The following is a 24,330-nucleotide window of genomic DNA, read 5'->3' as shown; positions in this document are numbered from 1 at the left end:
ACACACACACACACACACACGCACACACAAATTACTTAGATTTAATGTGACTGCTACAAAACTTATTGTAATTTCCACTGGAAAGCACTGTTCAGGAGAAAACCCCTCTGCCCGCTCCCTTGGCTCACAACCCAGAGGATGTGTCTCCTCTTTCCCCTGCTGCTCCAAAGCAGACAGAAATAATTTCTTTCCCAACTTCACAATCAGAAGTAAAAAATATTTTCATGAAACCAAGAAGACACTCCAACTGGGAACATCTTAAAATCATGAATAAACATAAACCAATCATTTCTAGTTGGCAGATGGCTTTCCCCCTTACAGAAACTAATTTTTTGCTATTGTAACAAATCGATTCCTTAGGTAAGAAAGTTGCACCTGTGACCACTACTATCCAGAGTCCTTCAGATGGATATGACCCACGTGTGCCATGGTGTACACTGAACACCTCCTAGTACAACGCTATGTGGACTGGAAGCTCTGGGGAGTGACACGCAGTGGGGGTGTGTGACAGGATCAGTTTTTGTTCTTTGTTTTTGAGACAGAGTCTCACTATACAGGTCAGGCTGGCCTTGAACTGACTATGTAGTCCAGGCTGGCCTCAAACTATCCTCCTGCCTCAGCCTCCTTAATGCTGAGATGACAAGCCTGTGCCACCACAGCCAGCATCAAAATGTGTTACAGCGTGTAGGAATGTCCCAAAACAAAACCCATTAATCTGTATAACCAAATAAAAGAGCGAGGAAAAAAAATGCCTCTCTGAAGTCTATATACTAGAATTTTGGAAAACAATTTAGAAGACACCTACTAAGACAGGCTTACTATATGCCCAAGCAATCTTACTCCTAAGTGTCTTCTCCAAAAAAAATAAAAACATGTTTGCAACAAGACACAGGTTCAAAATGAGGCAAATAGGGGCAGCCAAATAGTTCAGTAGATTAAAGTGCCTGCAAGCAGGTGCAGGGGAAGGGGGTTCAATCCCCAGGCCTGCTATGTTGGCCCTGTCCCCGAGCTGCACTGAGATGGCAAATGAGACTGAACCTGGTGGCATGTGCCTGTAATCCCAGCTCTTGGGAGGCTGTAAACAGGAGAATCACTGTGAGTCTGATTTAGTAGTGAGACCCTGAACACTCTGTAGACCCTTCTCTAAAATAAAAAAAAAAAAAAAAAAGGCGACTATACAATTGGCCATAGGAGTTATTAATCATAATTGTGAAAACTGGAAACAGCCCAAACACTCATCAACAGACAAGTTGCTCAACAAATTGTGGTCTGTTCATCCCTCCATATTACTTAACGACAAGAAACAAATTTACCAAGTGCTAGGACACACGGGTGAATCTTAGAAATATCATGTTGAATGAAAGCTTCAAAAGGACTACAGGCTATATGATCTATGTGAGGATTTAAAAGGTCATTTATAATACACTTTGTTATTACTGAAAACATGAATATTTCATAACTAGGTTTTTAAAAAACTTCTTCCAATATTCCCTTCCCTGTGTAGCAACGTATAGGGTGGGATTATTAGTTTTTCCCTTAAATTTACCTAAGCTTTTATAACCTTGCACCAGTAACCCTTCACGTTGTCTTTCCCACACTCCTCTATTATAAAACTAATTCATGGGTAACCATATTGATTTCTTGGAACAGTGCTATTCAATAGAATGTCTATGCTTATAAAAATGCCCAATATCTATATGGTCCAATATAGACAAGCACAGCTTTAGAATATAATTAACTTTTTTGTACTAAAAACTGAGCTTTTTTTACTTTTTATTTTGAAATATAAAGTTGCCTGGGCTATGCTGGACCTTGCGATTTTCCTGCCTCAGCCTCCCAGATTGCTGGGATTATAGAATTGTGCCATCAAACTAGCTAGAACATAATGCTTAAGGCATTTCCTTACTGAAAGGAAACTACATTAATCACTCATTCTAATCTAAAGCAACATTTTGGAATTATATTTCAATAGTCTTTCAATAAAATGAGATGCTTTTGCATATGAATGTATAAACAAGTGGCGCATGCAAACACTGGATATTAATGCAGGATGGGACCGGCTGTTGACTTAGATGGTGTTATGGTTTGTGTCTAGATGTCCTCCCAAAGCTTCATGCATCCTAGTCTTTTCAGAGATAGCAAAATCCAGAGTTTGTGATTGATTCATTCAAAGTTTGTGATTGGTCCAGTGCTGGGATTAAAGGTGTGAGCGTTATGGACGACCTAGGGTGAGCATCCTGCCTATGATTTGAGGCCTCTCTCTCTCTCTCTCTCTCTCTCTCTCTCTCTCTCTCTCTCCCCCCTCCCCCTCCCCTCTCCCTCTCCCTTCCCCTCCTCTCCCATCCCCCTCCCCCCTTTTCCTCTCCTTCTTCATCTTCCTCTCCCTCTCTTTCTCCCTCTCCTTCTCCCCCCTTCTCTCTCTCATGACTTTTGCTGTCTTCTGTAGCCATGAACTGCTGTCCTCTGCCACGTGCCTCCCTGCCTTGGAGCCAGCTGATTCTGGACTGAAATCTCTGCAAACTGTGAGCTAAGTAAGCCTTTTCCCTTCTAATTTTGGGTGTCTGGTACTTTGTCTCAGCAGTGAGAAAAGTAACTAAGACAGATGGGATAGTCTGGCTATTGTTGGTACTGCAGGTAAACCCAAGCGAAGACCAAGAAGCTAATCGTATGGTGTTGCAAGTAGATGCAAAGTGTTATCCTCCCAGGGAGAGAGCCTGATGATTTAGCCCTAAAATGTAAATCGCTAGAGTATATCTTATACTCTAGCAAGAACCTGGTGATTTAGCCCTAAAACATAAATCATTAGAGTAAAGAGTAGAGTATACAGAGGAAAGCCTAAGATATATACAGATTATAACCTCAGTAGTGCTCTCCTTCATCTGTCTTTACTTTCTCTTCTTGTTATGTTCATTTGTAAGTTAGCTCTTGTGGTTTCGTTGTTCAAACCCAGGGCCTTGAACGTGGAAGACAAGCCTCTACCACTGAGCTCCATCCCCAGCCCTGTGGCCTTATTTTTATTGCTCCCCTCTTGATCTGGCCTCACAGCTTCAGATTCCATCACTGTTAATTTCAAACTTATCTCTAGTGGGATTCTGCCCTAAACTCTAGAACCATTCATTCAACTGTCAGCTCATCACCTCCAGTTGAATTCCTAATGAGCATTCCAAGTTAACTGTCAGAATTCTGTGTCTTTAGTCACAAAAATGCAGCAGTTTATTTGCAAAATTCCTGAAAAGAAACTTTCAAATCTACCCACAACTTCCCTACCCAAATAAGGTAGCAAGTCGAAACCTAGTTTGTTTGAATTAGCTAAGGAACACTTGCTAAGGGAACATTGAAGATTCCTCAGGGACTGGGAAGATATCTCAGTGATCTAAGCACCTGCCTGGCAAGCGCAATGACCCTGTTTGAACCCTGGTACCATCCCATGGGCCCACAGAGCCGGCCACCAAAACTGGGCGTGATGCTACACACCTGTAATCTCAGCACTGGGGAGGCTGAAACAGGTGGATCACTACGAGTCCGAGCTGTATAGCGAGACCCTGTACAAATAAATAAAAGATTAAGATTCCTCATGGCCTGTGACTTTACAACTTGAAATCTGTCCTCAAAAGTCAGCATTCATGGATGTCTTAAGACTTGATTCATGCAAACCTACTGAGTGACTGGAGGAGTCTGCAGTTTAGGACCCGCCAGAATAAATGAGTAAACAAACTTGTAACCTACGTTATTGACTTGCGTGGTTTTTGTGACCCTAACTTGTTCCTTACGTGTGGGCTCCATCTTCTCCGTATTCGGGTTACTGTTTTCAGAAGCCAGGAAAACAACTTTGGAGTAGTCAAAGTGTTGTCCTAATGTATACTGTTTACTGTAAATAATGGTGAACAGTGATTAATAAATAGTTTCATATTCCTTTGGGGAAAAAAAAAGGGGGATAGCTCAGGGGATTAAAGCGCCTGTTTAGGCTGACTCAGGCATAGGGGATTCGATCCCTGGTGTGCTGCCCCCACCCCGACTGCGGGCAAGCTGAGGCAGCAAGGGAGACAGTGTGGTGGAGAGTGCCTGTAATCCCAGCACTGAGGAGTCTGAAAACAGGAGGATCACTACGAGTCCAATCTGTACTAAATACGTTTTAAAAAACAAAAAATTCTAAAAGGAAAAACAAGCAAACAGCAATATAGCTTTGTTCCTGTTTTCTGATTTCAGGCATCTTTGACACTGCTCATCCACAGTCAGCAGAAACCCTGTTATATCTTCCTTTAAAACACATCAGGATTCAAGCAGTGACCCTCAACCCCAGGGCTCGTGCTCGGCTCCCAACCAGCAGTCTCTCTGGCCTGCGTCTGTCCTGCTCAGCCAAGCAGACACAGTGAACTACGGTGAGCGAGATCAGGGTACCTGCCCGTGCGCACGGCCCAGCGCGAGCTAATCTTTGACCTTCGCTCTGCTCTTCCTCCCTCTCCCCCCACCTCCCAGCACGCGGTCCATTGGCTTCTCCCGAAATGTCTTACACCTGAAACATCCAGGCTCCACATGGCGACGCCCTCCCTCCCTTTGGGTCTCCTTTCCAATGCGGTCCTATGGGTGAGTCCTGTCCCACCCTGGATAAACAGCTACCTGCATAGCCCACGTCTGCACCCCCTTATCTGCCCCACCCAGCTTACGTGTCCACTGGTCTTACTCCCCGAGACGCTACCTACGTGGTGGTCAGCTCCAACTAGCGTGTGAGCTCCGAAAGGTAAGGACTTGACCTGTTCACCACTATTTAATTTCAGATTCTCAGCATCTGGTGCAGTTCCTGGTACATAGTGGTATATTCTGCAATCATGTGAATGAATGGGCGAAATAGAGAGGAGCAGACAGATGAGTGATAAAAGCGTCAGACATGAACTTCAGCTTTCTCAATTGTTTGGCCTGTAAGTGTCTCATTTTCAGTCAGATTTTGCACAGGGAAAGCTGCTTTCATCCTCTGCTTCTCTCATCCAAATACTAACCAGGCGTGACCCTGCTCAGCTTCTAAGATCAAAGAAAAGTGGGTCCATTTCGGGTGGGGTGGCTGTACGCTGACTTTGCTTGCATGTGGCAGGAGGGAGGTGGTGGTAAATACACAGAGAAAATCTGTCCTTTACCACCTCCTTCCTATGCTTCATGGTTCACTCCAGCTACTGTAATAATTTCTTGTGAGTTAACATAGCTGAGACTTAGAAAAACAAAAAGTCCCTTCAAACGACTAATAGACACAACTTGCAGTTAATTCTTACTCTCAAGGGCTGGGGCTATGGCTCAGTAGAATAAGCGCTTCCCTGGCAAGAGCAAGAGCCTGAGTTCAATCCCAGGTTCCACAAAAAAAAAAAAATAATAATTAATTAATTAATTAAAAAATAAAATTAATTCTTACTCTCAAATTACATGTTTCCCTCACACTTAGCTATCTTGTTTTTGATGTATGACAAGTTATGAGGGCTTCTGTGTGTGAACCTTTCATGGCTCTCTTAGTCACAGACCAAAATACCCACTCCCTGCAGCCTTCGGGAGAGGCTTGCTGGAACCCACAGTCTTGTTCATGGTCGACAGGCTCCTCAGTAGAGGAAACTGGCGGAGAGGAAAAGGCCCTCACCCCACAGCAGCAGGAGGCATAGGGAGAGGCCAGCAGCTGGGACAGGAGCGGACACACCCTCCCGTGCCCTGCCCCAGAGCCCTCCCACCACGCCTGCCTCCTAACTGCATAGTTAGCCGCTGAGTCTGTCAGTGGACCCAGCCCCCGGATGAGTAAGAGGCCCATAATCCAATCCCCTTCCAGGCCGGAGAATTTGTGGGAGACATTTGAGACCTACACGATAGGCAGGGCTGTGTCTAGTCACCACATACTTTTTTAAAAAAAGTTTTTTAAAGAGAATAAAAAACTTTAAAAAACATTAGAAACAATACAGAATTTCACTAAATAAAATACTAGGAATTCAATGATGGTTGTTATATTTCACATTGTTTCCTTCAAATTAGTTGTTTAGATTACCAGATATAAGCACGCAGAATGGGTCAAAAAAAGTGTTTAAAAAACTAAGAGGGACAAAAAAGCCACGAGCATTCACTGTTCCTTTCAATAGACCAGCAGAAATCAGTGGTACAATTATCTAAGCTCTGCTGTATGTGCTGTATGTATACATGCATGTATCTTTTTTCCTCCTTTTTTTTTTTCTCTTCTTCATCCCAGTTGTTCCTTTGAACAGTTTTTTTTTTCTTTCAAAGTATCTATTTTACCTTACAGATTTTATTTACTCTTTTAGGTTCTTACATTAGTGAGACAATATGATGTTTACACATGCAGGTCTGATTTATTTCACTTACCAGTATGGTCTCTAGTTGCATATATTTACTTGTAAAAGTCTCCAGCTTATCTTTTTTATAGTTAAGTAATACTCCTATATATAAAAATACCACGTTTTTTATCCATTCCTCTGTTGATGGGTGTTGGGTTGTTTCCAAGATTTGGCTACAACAGACTGCAGTGCTGTCAACATGGGTGCACATATGTTGCTGTGGTGTGATATTTTCAGTTCTTCTGGAAAAATGCCTCAGTCAAGAACCCCTAACATTCCCCTGTGGCAGACTGCAGCACAACTGGAACAGGGATGGGTCTTCAATAGGTTTTTAAAAATGTTTTGGTAGAGGGCACGTCTGCTACACCAAGCTGGACAGAAATCTTTCCAGCCACTAGGGAAAAATGATATTGTTTTCTTTTCCTTTCTGGAGAGTAATTTTTAGAAGAATGTTTCAAACCATATTTAGGAATATAAACATTTTACATCAAGCAAATGTTAACAGTGTGTAGCTGGTGCCAGTGGCTGATTACTCAAGAACTCGCAGGAGGCTTTCAGGCCCCCTGGCCTCTGGGTAACAGAACAGTAAACAGGAGTCTCTCTGTTCCTGCAACTTCAGGGAAAGCACTAGAGAGCTGAGAAGCAGTCAGCAGCAGGAATAAAATCCACAGGTTTATTTTTTACCCTTTAACTTCTTTCTTTTGTAAGTACCAGGCATTGAACTCAGGACCTTGTGCTTGCCAGGCAGGTCTTATACTATTGAGTTATATCCCTGGCCCTACCCTCTTTAACTTTAGAGTAAAGGAGATAAATACGCATAGCATCTTGGTATAATGTGTGGATTTGCTCTAAGGAAGAGATGGAGTGCTTTCTTTTTTCTTTTTTTGGCAAAACCAGGGATTGAACTCAGGCCCTTGAGCTTGACAGGGAAGCACTTATTCTACTGAGCTATCTCCCCAGCCCCAGAAATGGAGGCTTTCGAAGGTTGTTCAAACCCTAGTTAACATCCTAAAATCCTGTAGATGTTCTCACATCAAGCATACCCAGAAGAACAAGCTCTTCTAAAATTAGAATTTAAACTATGGTAAAATACTGTATGCAGATATAGTCTCTCCATCTCCGTGGGTAAGGAAACAGGAAGCAATGAGCCACTAGGCTCTGGTTGGTGTCTCCTGAGGCACAATCAGGATGTCAGCAGGGACTGCAGGCACCTCCAGCCGGGGCTGGGGAAGGCTGCCCTCACATGCTGTCACTAGAAGCTTCATTTCTCTCTAGGCTTTCCTGGCGCCAGGCTACACATCATGACTATTGCTTTATTGCTTAGAGGCAAGTCACTAAGTGTCCCAAGTCAAGAGGAGAACAGTCTCCACCTCTTACAAGGAGGAACGTCAACTATTTGTGGACATTTTTGTTTGTTTCTTTGTTGAGGGGAGGGGGGCAGCCCAGGGCTATGGCAAGTAGCTAGGCAAGAATTTTACCACATCCCAGCCTTGAAGAATATTTTATCTGTGACCTTGGGGCATTTTCCCCCCCTCTAAATGAATAGTGACTGGGTAGATAAAATCAAAAAATGTCCAAACTATTTTCACAATCTATTGTCTGTGTCTGCATTCATAGCTAATAATAGCTGTATTATCTGTTTCCTTCCCACCCACCCAGCTCCACCCAACTGCCTATTCCAGTAGGGCAGAAAACCCTTATACATTCCTGAGCACTGTTCAGTTTCACAGTCTCCCAGCCGGGGTAATTTTCACTTACAACTAAACATTTGTTTGATGTTACAAGCCATCAAAAGTGCAAAAAAAAAAAAAAAAAAATTCATACTTTGTAAACAATGACACGGCAGCCCTTGTCTTCCAGTTTACTCTTCCACAAACTGTAACACATTCCTGCAGATTGAGTTTCCTTTTCAGAAGTTGTGCTGCTTGTCCTCTAGTGAGGTAGGTTACTTATGAGCTCAGAGGGGTGTGGAGACTGCATGCCATCCAAACTCCACCACTTCTGCCTGATGTGTTTAAAGGTACAAGGAGCTGGGTGTGGGGGCGCACACTTGCAATCCCAGCACTTTGGAGGCTGAAGCAGAAGCATCGCTGTGAAATTGAGACCAGCTGAAGACAGACAGACAGACAGACAGACAGACAGACAGACAGACAGACAGAGAAAGGAACAATGATCCTCCATATTGTGATATTTCTCTCTGTCTCTCTGTCTCTGTGTGTGTGTGTGTGTGTGTGATTGTGCGCGCGTGCGTGTGTGTGTGTGTGTTGCTAGCCATGAAACCCAGGACCCACACGCTGAACTACATCCTAGCACTTTTTTTTATTTTACTCATTTTGAGACTAGGTTTCCACCTGCCTCAGCCTCCTGAGTGCTAGGATGACAGATATGTGCTACCATGCCCAGGGACTCTGTCTTGATCCAGTCTTGATCTTGTCTTCATTAGAAAAATTTTCCTTTCAAAAATTTTTTAAAGATTACAAAACAGGGCTGGAAAAAAACAAAACAAAACGAAACAAAATAGGGCTGGGAAAATATCTCAGTGCCATAAGTGCCTGTCTGGCAAGAGCAAGGTCATGAGTTTGATCCCCTGTATACACACACACACACACACACACACACACACACAAAAGTTTAAAAAATCATTAGAAACTATACAAAATTTAATTAAACAAGTGGTAATGGTTGCTGTGTTGCATGATATTGTCATTCAAATTTGTTTTTAAGTTACCAGAATTAAACCTGCAAAATTGGTTAAAAAGAGAAACAATAACCAAAAAGTTAGAGAAATTAAAAAGAAAATAATTTAAGCATGAACTGCTCCTTTCAAGTAGAAATCAGCAGTACAATTAATTAAACTACCTTACATATGCACATACATATATCTTTCTCCCTTCTTTCTTTTGTCCTTTTCCTCATCCCAGTTTTTCCTTCCCATTGAACAAATTCCTTCCCTTTGACAGTATCTATTGCACTTTTCAGTTTTTAATTTTTCAGTCTCTCACACTAGCGAGACAACACAATGTTTGCACATGCGAGTCTGATTTGCTTCACTTACCAATGCAGCCTCTAGTTGCATCCATTTATCTACAAAAAGCCTCAAATTTTTCTTTCTTAATATCTGAGTAATATTCCATTATGTAAAAATACCACATCTTTTTTATTCATTCCGCAGGTGATGGTCATTTGGGTTGTTTCCAAGATTTAGCTATGACCAATTGTGCTGCTATAAACATGGGAGCACATATATTGCTGTGGTATGATGATTTCAGCTTTTTTTTGGAAAAATGCCTGGGAGGGGAATAGCTGGCTTGAATGGGACCTCCAATCCTCGTCTTTTGAGGAATCTCTATACTGATTTCCATAATGGTTATACCAGCCTACACTCCCATCAACAGTGTAGAAGGGTTCCTTTTTCTCCACAGCCTCTCCAGCATTTGTTATTGGTTGACTTTTTTTTTTTCTTTTTTGGAACTGGGGATTGAACTCAGGCCCTTGTGCTTGCCAGGGAAGCGCTTATTCTACTGAGCCATCTCCCCGGCCCCATTGGTTGACTTCTTGATGATAGCCATTCTTTCTGACATAAGATGGTATCTGTGTTGTTTTAATTTGCATTTGTTGAATGACCAATGATGTTGAACATTTTTTTCATCTATTTATTTGTTTGTCATTTGAATTTCTTCATTTGTGAAGTGTTTATTCATCTCAGATGCCCATTTTTGATTGGGTCTTTGAATTTTGGAGGCCTGATTTTAATTCATTATATGACTCTAGAAAGGAGTCCTTTGTCTGAGGGACAGTCAGCTCTAATTTTTTCCCAATTTGTAGGTTTTCTTTTTACTCTGTTGGTGATTTCTTTTGACATGCAGAAACTTTTCAAAAAGATGAGATCCCAATTGTTGATTCTTTGAAGTACTTCCTATGCAGTCTGATTTTTGTTCATGAACTGTACCTACTCCTGTGTCTTTAAGATTTTTACCTACTTTCTCTTCCAGAAAATTTAGTGTTTCAGCTTTAACATTTAAATCTTTGATCCATTTTGACTATAGTTTCGTGCATGGTGACAGGTATGGGTCTACTTTTAGCTTTCAGCATGTGGAAAGCCAGTTTTTCCAGCACCAGTTATTGAAGAAGCTATCTTTCTTCCAGTGAACGTTTGACCCCTTTGTCAAAGATAAGTTGGCTGAGTGTGTTTGCAGTTGTGTCTGTATCTTCTAATCTGTTCTGTTGATCCTCAGGTGTATTTTATTTACCAATACCATGCTGATGTTATTGCACTAGCTTTGTAGTATAATTTCAAGCCAGGGATTATGATGCTTCCTGCCTTTCCTTTGTTGCCTAGGATTGCTTTTGCTATTCTAGGTCTTTCCTGGTTCCAGATGAATTTTAGGAATGCTTTTTCTAGATTTGTGAGGTATATTAATGGCATTTCCATTGGGATTGCATTTAATCTGCATCACAATCAAAAAATTTTCAAGGGGCCGGGGAGTTAGCTCAGCAGAATAAGTGCTTGCCTGGCAAGCGCCAAGGGCCTGAGTTCAATCCCTGGTTCTGAAAAAAAAAAAAATTCAGGTTTCAAAATCACCTATGTCCTGTCTCCAAAATGAAAGTTCTCATGGACCAGGTTTAATTCATCTAAACATCTCCAGCTGGCACTGAGCCACTCAGATAGGTATGGATAATAGTATGAGTGACCAACCACCGTCCTGAATACTACACATACTTCCCTGAGGTTATTGCTGACCATTATCCCCATAATAAGCCTGGGCTTCTTTTCTCTCTGTAGCTTTCTTCAAATTTAGCCTTTCTTCAAAGGCTTATGAATTTTTTTAGTAGCATTTTCAAAATTATTTATTTACTTACTTGATACAGGGTCTTGCTATGCAGTTCAGACTTATAGTGATTCTTCTGTCTCAGCCTCCCCAGAGCTGGGATTATAGGCATGTGCCACCATATCTAGTTTCTGGGCTGGCAAGGCATGTGCTACCTACTGGGGAGGGTCCTTGCACTTGCCAGGCAGGTGCTTAGACCAAACTATCTCCCCAGTCCCATGAATTTTTGTTTTTAATTTAATTTATAATTTTAGTTGATCAAAAGAAGATCTCCCCAGTATCACAGAAATGTATATATTTGTAGTTTACAACCTGATGTTTTGAAATTTGTATACATTATGGAATGGCTGAATTAATTAAAATCTAGTCTTAATGTTTTTCAAGTATATTCTTCATGACTAAAACTATAGTCACCATGTTGCACAATAGATCTGTTGAATGTATTACTCCTAACTGAAAGTATGTATCCTTTGACTATATGCCCCCTCCCATATCTGTCTTTTTAAAGCCGCATATAAAGTTGGGTTTTCCTATTATTGTAGGTACTCCATGCTCATCCCTAATTAGGGAGTAAAGTTCCCGCTGATGTAAGGCCTTATCTTTCTTTGAGTCCAGAGAGCTCCTGATTTGCATTGGCCTTCCATTCCCTGGTGTTTTGCTTGCCTTATCTCCTCCCTTTGCAGCTCCTCCCAGACAGGGGCTGTTACTTAGTTCCCACAACACAATGCCTAGCATAGAATTGCTTTTTTTTTTTTTTTTTAATTTTTTTGTGTGTGTGTGTGTGTGTGTGTGTGTGTGGCCAGCGCAGCCCACCAGGGGGCGGGGCTGGCTGGCATGTGGCATGTGGTGCTGGGGGATTGAACCTTCTAAGTAGGTGCTTTAGACCACTGAGCCATCTCACCAGCCCCCGTGTTTTTTTTTTTTTTTTTTAAGCCAATAAGTCATCCTTAAGTTAAAGTCAATTGAGTAGAGTGATACTGACCTGTACTGAATCATAGGAGGCCAATAGCAGGGAGCTGAATTTCACAGTATTAACTTTATCAAAACCTTTCATTTCTCAGCGCAGGGATATAACATTTTTAGCTAGATCAAGAAAATGTTATATACTAGAAAATGTTAGCTACAACTATAAGATGCTGAGCTAATAATACCCCAATCCAATTAAGTTAGAAAATCTTGTGGTTAGTTTATGTCTTGTAGTTTTGTTACTTTTAAAATGTAGGTAATGGAGGCAGGGAGATGGGAGATGGCTCAGTAGAATAAGCACTTGCCTGGTAAGTGCAAGAGCCTGAGTTCAACCCCTGGTTCTGAAAAAAAAAAAAAAAAAAAACCCCCAAAAAAACTAAATAAAATGTAGATATTTATTTACTAATATACTTATTGGTTTGTTGTTTAATGATATCTCTAGCAGGTTGTGGTTTTTTGTTTTTTTGTGGTACCAGGGATTGAACTCAGGACCTTGCCCTTGCAAGGTTTATGCCACTGAGCTGTATCCCGGACCCAACATCTCTAATATAGGGCTTCAAGGTATATCCCCCAAGGGCCGTGTGTTGGGGGCTTGGTCTTTAAAGTGGCAGTGTTCAGAGGTGGAGCATTTGGGGAGGGGATGGGGCTTCAATTTTGTTTGTTTTGGTTTTTGAAACAAAGTCTCACTCTGTAGTTCAGGGTGTCCTTAGACTCTCTATGTAGTCAGGCTGGCTTTGAACTCACACTGATCCTCCTGCCTCCTTGGCCTCTCAAGTGCTGCAATTACAGGTGTGTGCCACCACACCTGGCTCTAATTTTATCAGTGACCAATCTATTGATGAACTCACAGCTCAACGGCTTGTTAGGGTTGAAGCGTGTATTTTGTTCCAGCCCTTTTCTCTCTGTCTGAATGTCTGTCTCTGGGTCTCTGCCCCTCTGTCTCTGTATGCCCCATCCTCTTCCTGGTTGCTGTGAGGGGAAAAGTTTTGCACCACCCTCTGCCATTGTCTTGTGCCTCATCTCATGCCTACAGCAACGGAATCAGCAAACCATGGACTGAAACCTAAGGAACAGTAAACCAAAATAAATCTTTTCTCCTAAAATTCCACTTCTATCAGGCATTTTTGTCACAGTGATGGAAACCTGGCTACATACCTTACATGTGAATAGTGAGTAGTCTGCTTTTAATTTACATTATCACTGATCATCCAGCTCATACAATAGTAAGCCATAAGGCCACTACTCAGTTATGAAAAACTGGTTTTTTCTAGCACAAAGAGGAGACAGAATGGCTGTAGTTATGGATTTCTCAGGTAATGATGAATGGCAGAATCTTTTTTTTTTTTTTTTTAAGTGGTAGCATCTTGAAAACTGAGACTTCAGACCTGTCACAAGTAGCTGGGCTATTGTGGTTTACCCTGTAGTGACCTGCCCTACTTTCTCCAGGGTGTTCTTTTTCTCCTTTTACTGAGCCCAAGCTTGCCCTTACTCAGAGCCAGTGTCTCCCCCATTTTTCACTTTTACTTTCTCAAGTAAACTCTGCCACTGTTTAAAATTATAGCTGCAATCCAATGTCAATATATTCCCCAAGTTCTTTTAGTGCTTGAGATGGAACCCAGGCTCTCACATATGCTAGGCAAGTACTTTACCATTGAACTATATCCCCCACACACAATAAAACCCTTTAAATGAAATAAAACAGAATGTCATTTTCAACATAAACATGTGATAAGGGATACTGGCCAATGACAGCTAGGAGATGCCCAAATGAATGAGGAGGAAGGGTATTTACTATGTTTACTCTCCACTGTGTGTACGAATGTATGTATGTTTGTATTTAGTATTGGGGCCTTGACTTAGCACTGAGCTACAACTCCATCCCTTCTTTTAGTTTTAGTTTTTGGGGTTTTTTTGTTTGTTTTGGTGGAACCAGGTATTGAACTCAGGTCCTTGTGCTTGCCAGGTAAGCACTTATTCCACTGAGCCATCTCCCTGGCCCCCTTCTTTTAGTTTTTACTAGTCACTAAGTTGCTCAAGGAGGGCTCAACTCAGTCCTCCTGCCTCAGCTTCTCAAGGTGCCTGGCTTGTATATCCAATTTCATGGTATGGGTTTCACTACTCAGCCATAATATTTAGTTACAAATTTGCCAGGATGACTCAGCAGGTTGATTACCTTGTGGCAAGGTTGAACTCCTCAGACAGGGGGGTTTAAGCCACTGATTATCAATGTCCTATTTTGGGACAAACAGTATGGTCTAATCTTTTACTTCTATAAGCAGAAGCTACTGGAATCTTAAAACCAGAAACATGACAAAAACTACCTAATGTTATAGATGAGAAAACTTAGGCCCAAGAAGTTTTCATTCATCCAAATCACAGAACATTAGCAGTAGCAAAGCTGAAACTCCACTTGACTTGCTCCCAACTTCTCTTTCACCATGCCTCTGCCCCCTGAGACCTGCAAGTTGTGGATCTAAAGATTTAGGGGCTGGCTGTATTCACCAGGGAGCACAGTTCTTATTTTCCTTAGGGTCTGCCCTCTTTTTCAATGAAAATACCAGCTGGGCATGGTAGTGAATGTCTGTAATCCCAGCACTGTGAGAGGCCGTGATAGAAGGATCACAAATCCAAGCTCAGTCTAGGCAACTTTATAATTCAGTGGAACCCTGTCTCCAAAGTAAAAAGTTTTTAAAAGCCTAGGGTATCATGCTGGCCCTGCCCCCTGGGGGCGCCCTGAGATGTGATTGAGACTGGGCGTGGTGGTGCATGCCTGTAATCCCACCTCTTGGGAGGCTGTAAACAGGCAGATCACTCCGAGTCTGATCTAGTAGTGAGTCCCTGAACACCCTGTAGACCCTTCCCTAAAATATACAGAAAAAAAAAAAAAGAAAGAAAAAAGGCTAGGGATTTAGTGCAGTGCAAAAGTCCTGAATACAATGCCCAGTGTAAAATAACAAAACAAAATAAACCCAAAAAACCTTTTGAGGGCAGAAATAATACTTTTTTTTTTTTTTTTTTTTTTTTTTTTTGCGGTACCGGGGCTTGAACTCAGGCCCTTGCACTTGCCAGAAAAGTGCTTAATCTACTGAGCCATGTTCCTGGCCCAATAATACCATTTTTGATAGCACTTTATAAAGGATTCCCACCCATTGTGAAATCAGTAGCTGCTTTGCTATTTCACACTAGCAGTGATTTTATTACAGTGGAATCCTTATAACAGGCATCTAAGCAACTGGGGATGCAAACAAGAGGGGTGGGGTTGATGTGGATGGAGGTGCCTTGGAAAATGGCCTGTGCCAGGTGTGATTAAAGAGATACTATTTAAAGAGGCCATTTCCTTCAACAGTTACATCAGTGGTCCACAACTAGAGGTGATTTTGCTTCCTGGGGACCTTTGGCAGTGTCTAGACACACCTTTGTTACAACCGGGAAGGGAAGGGCAGCAGAAATCTCAGGGCAGAGGCCAAATCTGCTGGCAACATCCTACAATGCATAGGTCAGTCTACCTAACAATAATCACCCAGTCTTCACGCAGTGAGTGCCTCTACTGAGAAACTGAGCTATAGGGAGCAAGATTCACGGAGGAGCTAGAGGAAACATCTTGGTCTATTCCTCATTTTGTTTATGAATTTAAGACCTGGTGAAAGAAAATAAATCACACACAAATTCCCTTTTTCACTATGGCTACCAGTTCTTAAAAATCCTGGAGAGTGTTAACCCGAAGTTACGAATTCTTGTACATCAAGGAATATGGATGTAGAAGATAGCTCAGGTGTTGAGTTTGGCAACTGGTTGTCCATCTCTACCCAAAGTCTACTGAGGTGTTTGATGGCAGAAGATTAAGGTGCATAGAGGCATGCCGCGGTGTTCTAACCTTGGTTGACTTTGTTTTTCCCTTAAAATCTTTTAATTGGTATATGTTTGCAGAAGATGATTGCTTTCACCATCGAGAAAATGGTGCGTGTACATCACACACCTGAACTCCTTTTACATCCCCAGGGGCTTGCTATGTAGTCCAGAAGGCCTTTCACTTGCTATGTAGTCCAAACAGGCCTGGAGCTCACACCCCTCCTGCCTCAGCCCCATGAGTTCTGGGATAACAGGGAGCATCACCAAGCCACTAAATCTGTAAAGACTTGGCCAGAATAATGATCAGATTTGAGGGTGATGATCCAGGGAGAACAGGGATCCAAAAGATCTTGACAAGCTTGAATGATGGTTTGCAGCACAATTAACATGGGTGTCGGAATTGGAGTAAGGGGAAGGTTGTGAAAAAATTGGGAAGAGGCCTCAGGCTCCTGGGGATGACGTAACGAACCCTGGTGGGAGACAAAAGAGACAGTAATTGCCATGTCCCAGGGCTCTGAGAAAGAACTGTCTGGGCGGTTGGCCCCTGGGGAAACTGGAATCTACTAACCAAAGAGACAGGCAGGTTTGGGCCTAACAGCAGAGGCTGATTAACAAAGGTCAGAACTGTTTCGAGGCACGAGGGCTCGCCTGGGGGAGCTGCTCTCGCTTCCCGTCAGGCGGCCCCCCCGACCCCCTGAGATGCAGTCCCAGCTACCTGGGAGGCTGAAGCAGGAGTCCAGGAGCTGGAGACCCGGTCTCAAAAACCGACAAAATAAGCGCTCCGACTCCGTCTCCCCTGGGCTCGCTGTCCTCGTCCTCCAAGGGACCGCCGGGCCCCCGAGCCCAGCCCCGCCCGGGACGAGTGCGGCCCGCCAAACTTGAGGCTCACTCCGGAGTTTTGCGAAACAGCTGCGGCCCGCGGCGTCCTTCTTTGTGCTTTTCAGAATTCGGCCCCCGCTGGTACCTTCTTAACGTCTGTGCCATCAGGGAACTCTGCGGGTCACTACACATACGCAGGTGTTTAACTGGGTCGGCGCCGCGGCTTAATAAGTGTCGAGGACTTGGGACGCCTGTGAAGACAAGAGCCGAGTCGCCCCACGGGGCCTGGCTTTCCTCCGGGGATGACTAGCAGCAGCCGCAGGAGGGTGACGGGCTGCAGCGGCCACGGCTCCCGCCGCCGCCTCGAGGAAACCTGGCAGCCGCACAAGCTCCGCCGCGGGCTCAGCGCCGTCAGCTGCCAGCCGGCCGCGGCTCGCCTTTCCTAGGGGCGCGCTAGTGCGCGCGACCGAGCCCCGGAGCTGCAGAACGGACCAATAAGCGGGCTCCCTCTTCGCGCGCGCCGGGGATTGGGCGAGCCGCGCCTCCTACGGGCCAGGCAGTGGGCGGGGCGCGCCGGGGAGGGGCTGGGATAGGCGCGCCCGTGCGCCAGAGTCCCGGGGGCGCGTGCGCGGTCTCGCGGCGGCCGCGGGGGCCGGTCTCGCGCGGTCTCGAGGTGGAGTTGCTGGCGGCAGCGGCGACGGCGGAGGCTGGCGGCGGGGAGGGGGCGGGGATTGAAGATTCTGAGGTGCGGAATTCTGGAGTTTCTGGATTCTTTATCCCGTGTGTGCAGGGCTGCAGGAGGTCTTCTTGCGGTGTTTCGCAGCGGCCGCGGCGGGCGGTTCGGCGGTCGTCGTGGCGCGGAGGTGAGAGGCGGCCGGGTGGCAGAGATCCTAATCAACAGGTCGGCGGGAGTGCGGCGGGGGGGGGGCGGCGGGGCTCGGGGTCCCCACGCCGCTTTCTCGGCCCGGGCGGGACCTCACGCAGCGGCGTCCGCGACCGTGGCGGGCACGAGCGCAACCTTTGTCCCCCGGAGGGACGCTCGCTGCGCCGCGGCCGGGACGCACCTTGGCGCGGGCGCCTGCTGCCCAGCACCGCCCGGGTCGAGTCGCGGGGGGCGCGGCGGGGCGCTGTCTGTCCTCGGCGCGCGGGACTCCCCGGCTGCGGGCCAGGTCGGGCAGCGGCGGAGCGGACACTTTCCTTTAGCAGACGGAATGTCGTCGGCGTTCCTGTGCCCGAGTCAGTCGGGTCCTGGTGTTCTCCATTCATGCATTCTTAAAACAGATAAACAATTCCTGCTTCCTTGTGACCACTTTGAAAGAAAAGCTTCTCAGGTCGCTTTCTCATAATTTACTTTGAAATTGCGAGTTGAACTTTGAAGCGTGGAAATTGTTGGAAGCTGCTTTAAATACGAGGCGCTTCAAAGATCTCGCAAATTATGCAACTTCCTAATGATAACTCGCCTTCTGTTTAGTTGATTGACACGCATTATGTGTGTGGAATTTAGGTTTCGGATGAAAGGTTTTTCAAGGTAGTTTACGCTAAAATTAAAATTAATAGCCCTAGAGGCTTTTAGACATAGTATATGGCGTGTGTTTTGTCCCTGTCCTTTAGATTTGGAAAGTCTTTTTAACAAAAATCTTAAAAGTTTTGACTTGACAGGGTGAAAGTTGCTAAGATTTCTGAGCTTTTTTTTTTTTAAGTAACATGTTTTAATGATAGTATCCTAATTATGCTTTTGAATTATACTAGAAGTTAATAACCTATTAAAGTCTACAAGAGGAACAAATGTGTTGATTATTGGTGTCTTTGAACTATGTGTATTGGTCGTAATGAAAAGTAAGCTTTCTTGAATATGAACTGACTTTTTTTTATAAGGTCCCTGTGAACATAGCGTAAGTTTAAAAATGCTGTCTAAACTATTCTAACAGGCTGAAGGTATTAAAATGTAAGAGTTTTATGGAGGAAACAGGCAAAAATATGAAAAGCACTTAATTATTTTTAGCTTTTTAAAAAATCGTGTAAATCTTAGCACAAGAGACTTCCTGCGTGACTTTTGGTTAAAGCAGACTTGAACTGGACAAGTACAGATGAACTCAATATAGACTTGTTTTAAAATGTTAAAATAGGAAAAGATATGTAAATTTTACCTGCAGACCTAAGTCAGCCCAGTAGCTTTGCTATTTATGTATGATATTCCTGAATTATGATCTTGAGGGGCTGGGGAGATAGCCGGGTGGTCTTAAACACCTGCCTGGCAATCACAAGGACCTCTTTTGGATCCCTGTTACCACGTGCCCTGCCGGCCCAGGAACCCCAGACATGGTGGTGCATGCCTGTAATCCCAGTGCTAGGGAGGCTGAGACAGGAGGATCACTGCAAATCTAAACTGGTAGGGAGACCCTGTACCAAATAAATAAAAGCTTAAAAAATAAGTAAGTAAAAATTAAAAAAAAATTGAATTATGACCTTCATTAAAAATCTCATAACACATGAAAATTTGGTCAGGAAATTAGGTCTGTTTTATTTACCAGTATAGTGAGGTATATTTCTCTTTAGATTTTCAAATTTTGTGTTACCTGGAAAAATAGTATCCAAGTATGTATGAGCTTTATTTTTTTAACAGGATATGTGTGCTTTAAAGTATCATCTATTATATGCCTATTGAGTCATAGAATCATTGAGTTGGAAATAATCTTAGAGGTTATGTAATCTAACGTTACCATTTTCTGGAGGGAAAAGGAGTTTTATGGAAAGTAGCCTGTAGTCTGCTAGATAGTAGTAAGAGTTGGAGCTAAATGTGGAAATGTTTGTCTCCATATTCTAAGTTCATTGCATCCCTCACTATATTTTGTTAAATGTCAGTAAGTTACTTTCTCCACACCATGTAAGTAGCAGGCAGGGTTATTTCCCTTATGCCTGCCTGCCTGTCTTGTCTGTCTGTCTGTCTGTCTGTCTGTCTCTCTCTCTCTCTCTCTCTTTCTTTCAGACCTACCCATTATTAATTGCCTACTGAACAGTTGTTTTCAGTTTTTCTCCTGTTTTTGGTATTGAGAATTGAACCCAGGGCCTCCTGCATGCTAGGCAAGCTTTGGAGCACTGAGTGACATTTCCCAGCTACACTCCCTCTTTTTTTGAGACCAGCCTTGCAATAGTTCATGCTGGCCTCCAACTCACTGTGTAACCCAGATTGGCCTTGAGCTCCCAGTGGTTCTCCTGCTTCAGTCTTCTAAGTACTGGGATTGCAGACATGCACCATCAGCTTCATTCAGTTTTTCAATATTTCAAACAATGTTTAATAAATATTTGTGTCCTTGTTTGAGGTATTATTTCTGCCAGCACAGTATGAGTGATAGTGGTTTTTCATTCCTTACTGTTAGTGTTACCAGATTTCTAAGTTTCTGCCACTTGGTTAGAAATTACATAGTATTTGTTTCCTTTCATTTGTGGTAAGCATCAGTGCCTCCTAAAGATGTACTAATGACTGGAATCTGTGAATATGTTTGATGAAAATGAATTGAAGTTAGTAGTCAGCTGGCTTTAAAAATTGGGAGATTGGGGCCGGGGAGATGGCTCAGTGGAATAAGCGCTTCCCTGGCAAGCACGAGGGCCTGAGTTCAATCCCTGCTTGGGGGGGGGGGGGGGGGAGGCACTGCAGAGTGGTGGGGGGCAGCCCAAGGGGCTAGGAGAGGGTCCGTCCTACTCTGCGCCTGGGGGGGAGAAAAAAAGAAAGAAGGAGTAAAAGAAAAGAATAAAATTGGGAGATTTTCATCAGTTGTTCTGATGGACCCAGATATCAGGAGTCTTTACAAAGGGAAAGAAAAAGGCAAAATAATCGGAAAAAAGATGTAACAAAGGAAGCAGAGTCAGAAAAAATGCAAAACTTAAATTTATGGTAATTTGTTATAGCAATCTGTGAAACTAATACACTATCAGATTGTTTGCAAAATGTCTGAGCCACTTTGCCTTCTCCACTCGTGATATGTAAGAGTTCTAGTAACTTTAGATTCTTGATGCTATCTCATTGTGATTGTTAATTGTAATTTTCTTTTGTCTAAAGGTGTTAGGTATCTTTTCATTTGCTTATTTAACATCTTATATCTCTGGTGAAGTGTCCACATCTTTTGACCAGTTTTATTTATTCTTCAGACAGGGTCTTGGCTCAGGCTAGTCCTTTTTTTTTTTGAGGCAGGGTCTTACTGTATTGCAGGCTGGCCTTGAACTTGTGATTCTCCTGCCTCAGCCTCCGAAGTGGGTTACAGGCATGTGCCACCACTCTCAGCCTGGCCCTCTCTGGCTGTCTGGCTGTCCTTGGACTCATGGACTCAAGTGATCTTCCTGCCTCAAGCTCCCCAGTGGCTAGAACTCTACGCATGTACAGCTTTTCTTTTCTTTCTTTCTTTCCTCTTTATTTATTTATTTATTTATTTTTTTAGTACCAGCCATCAAACTCAGGACCTTATGCTTGCCAGACAGACATTTATGCTGCTGAGCTGTATCCCTGGCCCCCTCACCTTTGTTTTCTTATTGTTGAATTTTGAGTGTTCTTCAGAGGCCTTTGTCTAATAAGTGATTCATCAAGATTTTCTCCCAGAGTTTCATTTCTTTGTCCAATTATTCCATGACTGTTCCTTGAAGATTCTTCTTCCTCATTGAATTGCTGTCTCTGTCAAAAACCAAGTTAAGGCCAGGCATGGTAGCACATGCTTGTGATCTCAGCATTTGCCTATAATCACAAGACTTGGTAGGCTGAGGCAGGAGAATCTGTGTGAGTTCAAGGCAATCCTGGGCTACATAAGCAAGTTCAAGGCCAGCTTGTATTACAAAGTGAGACCCTGTCTCAAAGTTGCCCCCCAAAAAACAAAAAAGCAAGCAACATAGACTTTTATCTTCCCTTAATCTTCTTGTCTATCCTTTTGCCAGTAAACACTGTCTTTATTATAACTTAAACATATCTAGACATAGAGGCCCCAGTTTTTTTTTTCAAAGTTGTTTAGTTCCTTTGATTTTCCAAACAATGTTTAGAAACAATTTGTTGATATTCCTCTAAAAAAATCTATTGGAATTTTTGTTGAGATTGTTTAATCTGTAAATCAACCTGATCCTTTTAACAATATGGAGTCTTCTAATCTGCAAACACAGGATTTAGATCTATTTAGATTTTTTTTATGTTGTTTTGTAATTTTCAACATATAGATGTTATAAATATTTTATTAGGTTTATACCTAAGTCTTTCAGATCTTCTAGTCCTGTTATAAATGGTAATTTTAAAAATTCAATTCTCAATTGATCATTAATAGTTTATAGAGGGGGCTGGTGAGATGGCTCAGTGGTCTAAAGCGCCTACTTAGAACAAGCTTAGCAAAGCACAGGGACCGCGGTTCAATCCCCCAGCACCACATGCCAGCCAGCCCCGCCTCCCTGGTGGGCTGAGCTGGCCACACACACACACACACACACACACATAAATAAATAAAATTTAAAAAGAAATAGTTTATAGAAATTCAGTTAACTTTTTTTTTCAGTTAACTTTTATGTATTGATTTTGTAGCTGTACTACAGATTGAAAGCAGGAAGGCTAAAATTACTAAAGAGAGAAAGAAAATATTACTTTTTTTGTTATGGTCAAACATTTCTCACACTGGGTTTATTTAGACAAGTTGTTTAAATGGACTTGGATAATGAAGCATGTTTTTTATTTTACAAATGTCCATCGAAGCTCTGTTCATAATAAAAATATGCCTTTGAATGGACACATGACTAAACAAATATATCCAATTCTGTAAAATAATACTTAGCAGTAAAAGGAAACAAACTACTCATACATGTCATAACCAGGATGAATCTCTACAAGATTGTGCTGTGTGGAAAAAAACAGTTTCAAAAGGTTATTGTGTGATTCTGTTTATAATATTGTTGAAATGGCAATGTGTTGAACAGATCAGTTGTTACCAGGGATTTTAAATGTGGTAGAGGACAGAGGGAAGTATAAGGGTAATTCCAGGGGTCGATTTGATGATGGCGATCTTGTGTACCCTAAGGTACTTGCATAGCACCAGTGTCAGCATCCTGGCTGTGATATTAAACTGTCAGGATAGTACCATGAGGGAAGTTCAGAAAAAGGTACATAGAATTATGTTTTTAAAATTTTTTTTAAAAACATGTTTTTAGTTGGTACAGAGTCTTACTACGCAGCTTGGACTCGTAGTGATCCTCCTATCTTAGCCTCCCCAGAGCTGGAGTTAAAGGCACATGCCACCACACACTGTTTTAGTGACTGGCACTATGTGCCCAGGATTTTCCTGGGCCAGCAAGGCATGCAATACCAGGGATCAAACCTGAGTCCTTGCACTTGCCAGGCAGGCACTTAGGTTGCCGAGCTATCTTCCCAGCCCTACAATATGTTATTTCTTAACAATTGCATGTAAATATTAAATTATCCCAAAATAAAAAGTCTTAATTTAGAAAAGAAAAACATAAAGCAACCTTAAAGGCAGAATAATGTCTAACTAGTTACCTCTTTATAATCTGAAGAAATTGGGGCCGGGGAGATGGCTCAGTGGAATAAGCACTTTCCTGGCAAATGCAAGGGTCTGAGTTCAATCCCCGGTTCTGCAAATAATAATAATAATAATAATAATAATAATAATAATAATCATCATCATCATCTGAAGAAATTTCTTGGAAGGGAAGTGTGCTCCCCTTAAAGGATGAGGCCTTGAGAACAAAACTTTGAGGCAGTATATAAAAAGAATAAACAGCATTTGTATACTTGAGGATTTGGGGAACTACTACAAACTTCTCTGGTTACACTACAGCCAGCATAAGTAAATAGGTAGTCCCACCTGCATGTTCTTTCTTTTACTCTTCCATTGGCATTACTGTCGAAAAGAAGCCTTGGGCTGAGAAATGGCAGTGCTCACACATGCCTGCAAAGGTGGGTGATTAACACAACCAATGCTTACCTTGCTTTCCCTTCCCTTTCCATAGGTCAGGAGGATTGGAATCATCCAAGAGGGAAGGAGTCATAGAGCAAAATCATACTTGTACATTAAATTTTCTGAAGCAAAGGTAACCGTTTTGTGTGAGAGTGAAGTAAATGGACCTTATTTAGAATGATGGGACAAAAAAGTCCAGTTGAGATCTGAAAACAGTTAAGGGGAACATATTACTGATAGAATGAGTTCATGCAAAGATATAAGAGACCCAAATCTGGTGCATCTGGAGAACTGAAAGGCCACTGTGGTTGTGTGCAGACAGAACATCTGAGAAGTATGATGTGGAACTCATATGTGAATCTATGGCTAAGGATAAGTCTTTAGAGATCTACTGTGAGGAGCTCTCCACTTAAGAGAATTGTATTTTGAATGAAGATAAAGTGATGCAATTTGGAGGGTTTTTTTTTTAAATTTTTTTTTCTTTTTTTTTCTTTTCAAAGTTTTATTGATAAACATACAGCAATGAGACAGTTTCAAATCAAATCGAAAGTACAGTTTCAACAAATAATACACTGCATATATTCTTCTTAGTGGTTAATTGCTGTACAAGATGCA

At 42.7% G+C, this 24,330-nt stretch overlaps 1 protein-coding gene across 8 annotated transcripts in view; it reads left to right on the top strand.

Annotated features, from left to right (window-relative positions):
* Window positions 1-4,599: 4,599 nt before the first annotated feature.
* The window catches only part of Mpp5 (membrane palmitoylated protein 5), a 113,055-nt gene continuing 93,324 nt past the window's right edge, over window positions 4,600-24,330 (top strand). For 4 of the 8 annotated variants that reach the window (XM_023702781.1, XM_004624777.2, XM_023702772.1 and 1 more), the window contains exon 1: window positions 17,462-17,643. The gene's annotated coding sequence lies outside the window, so the exon portion shown is untranslated. Of the gene's footprint in view, window positions 4,739-17,461; window positions 17,644-17,664; window positions 17,682-23,767; window positions 23,849-24,330 lie in introns of those variants that run through there. The other 4 variants (XM_023702764.1, XM_023702769.1, XM_023702789.1 and 1 more) reach the window with 4 other exon arrangements.

Source organism: Octodon degus, unplaced genomic scaffold (assembly GCF_000260255.1).
Source record: "Octodon degus isolate 3935 unplaced genomic scaffold, OctDeg1.0 scaffold00007, whole genome shotgun sequence".
Lineage (NCBI taxonomy): Eukaryota > Metazoa > Chordata > Mammalia > Rodentia > Octodontidae > Octodon > Octodon degus.
Note: the sequence above shows the minus strand (reverse complement) of the source record. Positions and strands in the feature narration are given on the sequence as shown.